The sequence below is a fragment of the Taudactylus pleione genome, unplaced genomic scaffold, assembly GCF_031769625.1.
Source record: "Taudactylus pleione unplaced genomic scaffold, aTauple2 ptg002536l, whole genome shotgun sequence".
In the NCBI taxonomy this organism is placed as follows: domain Eukaryota; kingdom Metazoa; phylum Chordata; class Amphibia; order Anura; family Myobatrachidae; genus Taudactylus; species Taudactylus pleione.
The window spans coordinates 168,702-171,784 of record NW_028286918.1 but is presented as its reverse complement, the minus strand read 5'-3'; the positions used below and the strand labels follow the sequence as shown (position 1 = coordinate 171,784).

At 42.8% G+C, this 3,083-nt stretch overlaps 1 long non-coding RNA gene across 2 annotated transcripts; it reads left to right on the top strand.

The window, feature by feature from the left end:
* Positions 1–864: 864 nt before the first annotated feature.
* LOC148431272 (uncharacterized) lies at positions 865–2,415 on the top strand. 2 transcript variants are annotated; one of them, XR_015877232.1, is made up of 4 exons: positions 865–948; positions 1,444–1,602; positions 1,680–1,802; positions 2,370–2,415. It is a non-coding gene; the product is annotated as an uncharacterized LOC148431272 (long non-coding RNA). The 2 variants fall into 2 exon arrangements; XR_015877231.1 differs by lacking the exon at positions 865–948 and having other exon boundaries at positions 1,226–1,602.
* Positions 2,416–3,083: the final 668 nt, after the last annotated feature.

Here is a 3,083-nt window from a genome sequence, read left to right as displayed (position 1 = left end):
GGCAGTGTGTAGCGCTGACCGAACTCCGTCCGGTCAGCGCTACACTTGACTCGGGTATAAGCCGAGGGGGTACTTTTTCAGCACATTTTTTGTGCTGAAAAACTCGGCTTATACTCGAGTATATACGGTAGATCACCTGTGCTCAAGCATGGATATCCTTAAAACATGGACTGTATGGCGGAGTTTGGGAACCTCTATCATATGGTCAGGAAGCAATTAGTTACTTATGTAGAATCAGTCATGGTTTGCGGTCACTGGGCCTGATTCATTACGGATCGCAAATCGGCCGATGGTACGTACTTCGTATGCATTGCAGTGCGCGTACGTGAGTTAGCATTGCGATCGATACAAAGCCATCACAGACTGAAGGACAGGAGGGTGTTTGGGGGTGGTGATGGAGGAGTGGCTGGAGAAACGTTGGCGTGCCTGTCCGTTTGAACGCCGTTGCATGGACGTGCATAAATTGTCCACTGCGACGGCATACACAGCTTGAGTACTCACTGCGTGCAACGAGCAATTTATGAGTAAGGTCATACCTGCTGTAATTGTGCGTGAGGGGCCGATGTTACTCGATGTTCCCGATGTATACACAGCACTGCAAGGTATTACGGATGTGACATAGCGGTAGTGGGCGTCTTTATGTTGGCTGTGCGACGGCATTGCGATAGCATTCATTAGCATATTGTTTCAGCACACCTGTGTGCGTAATCGCAGCCGCGATTGCAATAGTTATCCGTAGTGAATCAGGCCCCACTGTTCTTTAATGTTTACACACTTTTTAGCCACGAACCAATGAGTGAACAACAAATACATTTTTTTACATAAATAGTTACATTTAGATTTTCTATCTTATCCCATAGATTTGATGTATCTGCGGTTTATCCTGAATTTAAGAAACCTGGTTCCTACACACAAGTACCTTACTGCAAGAGGGCAACTTCAGAGACAGTGAGTACATATATGATACACCACTGGCTAAGAAACTCTAAAGAACATATTTCATAAAATATTAGGAGGGGAACATGCAGTAGCCAATGGCAACTACATAAATTAATTTGTGTCTCTAGAGTCCTGTAAAGTGATATCTGGTTGGTTGCTGTGGATTGAAACAGTTCATGCTCATTGCACCATGTTATTAAATAAGATCTAGTTGATGAAGTTGATTTTAGATTCAAGAAAGTTTATGAAAGATGTACAGTTCAAGGCTACATCCGAATAACAATAATGTCCTTTTAGAGGTCACAGGACACCACTTACCCCCTCTGTCCCTCATCTACCTAAGCCTCTGTTGATTGCAGGGCTGTATTTTATAGGGTAAGACTGGTTTTCTCTATATGTTTTTCTTGAGAAAGAAAACATTTTTCACGTTTTTTCTTATTTTTAAGTAAGAATGTGAATGTTGGACATAAATTGTATCTGTAAAAAGACTGTGATTTAATCCAGGCAAGACGTTTAGGGCCTGGAACCTATAATCCCTATAATCCTTTCGTTCTGGAGTGAGTTGCATCTACGCCTGGATGGAAAAGAGCAGAAGAAACAGAACGGCTGACTGTGATGCCACATGTCCTGTACAAGGAAACATGGGAGAGGAACCGTTTGCTGGTGAGGTGAAGCTGTAATTTACACTCTGGGAAACATGAATCAATTTTCTGAAACGTTTGTATGCTTGATTACTTTAGAAGCAAAACATGGGGCCGGGTCGATACAACATAAAGTCATTTCTGGAGCTAATGGAAAAGAAACCTGCCAGCGTGCGAGGACTGTGTAACACTAAAGATGTGCGATTCAAGGACGAATTAAAGGTAGAGCATGTTAAACAGTGATAGAGGAGTTCTAGGAATATGCACAATGATCCTCTACACATTGTGGGTCAGCCAAACTGTAGGCTAGTTCTAGGTACACACTGTGCATTTATGGGACCGATTAACCAATTCCCAGCCTAGTGCTGCCGGCGAACGGTCACAGTAATATAAGCATGCCCTGGCAGCGCCCCCTCTGTTTTACACGGTAGCTTGACCCGACGCTGGCGAAGCAAAGTATTTCCATTTTTGCATGTCCCCGTTGTCGGGTACAGTGTAACGCAATCTGAATAAATTACAGTAAGCTGCCATCTCCATAGAGATTTATAGGGGCGGGGGTAAGCCTCACAAACTGATTTCACTGGTGCTAATCTGTTAATAATTTAATAAAAGCACAGAAAAGCCCTTTGGTGAAAACACCAGAGAAAGGACTTTTCTCATCTTAATAAATAGACACCTGAATCAGTTCTGTACCCCCTTCCTGGCAGTGTGTGAATGATGTCACATGCAGATGAATGTTTGCTATGTGATCTATTTTGTTCATGATTCCTGTTTCTGTCCTCCACACAGAATTGTACCCCAGGACCTGGAACTTACGGCAAAGCAGGGAATCCACACACTCATAGAAGAGAGGGCTTCAGAGTCTGCCAGCTCCAAGGGTATAATGGACAGCGAAACGACTAAATGTGGCTCAGCAAGCAGCAATGTAAGTGATTATGGGATGAGAGGGGCCGTGTGTCATTGCTTTCCTAATGCACTGCTCATATTTCAGGAATGTGTGCCGGGACCAGGAACCTACAACCTAAAATGCTCCATAGATGAAACCTTGAAGCACGTTGTGGGTAAAAGAGGACCTTATGACCTATTCACCGGGCCAAGATCACAGCACATCCTGTACGGACACTTTGCTACACCTGTAAGTATGCTACAAAGTGGAACGCTTCCATTAGAGGTCATTGAATGGAAGATGCTGACCACATATAGTATGTACATGTATAAAACTGAATATAAGAAATTAGGGAACCAGTATATGACGAACGGTACAGGAGGTATACAATAGTATATGCCTGTACTTTTTTATTTTCAATTATTATATAAATGGTATACTTCTCTTTAAGTATTGTTTGTGATTTATGGCTACCATGTAATGATCACAATATTCCCTTGTTTAAAAAAATAAGAAAAAGCAATCTTCTCTGTTCTGTGGCCAACTTGGAAATCCAGAAGACTCTGGGCCTGATCAGAGATGGGTGATAATGCACAGACTGCGACTCTGCATGCAGC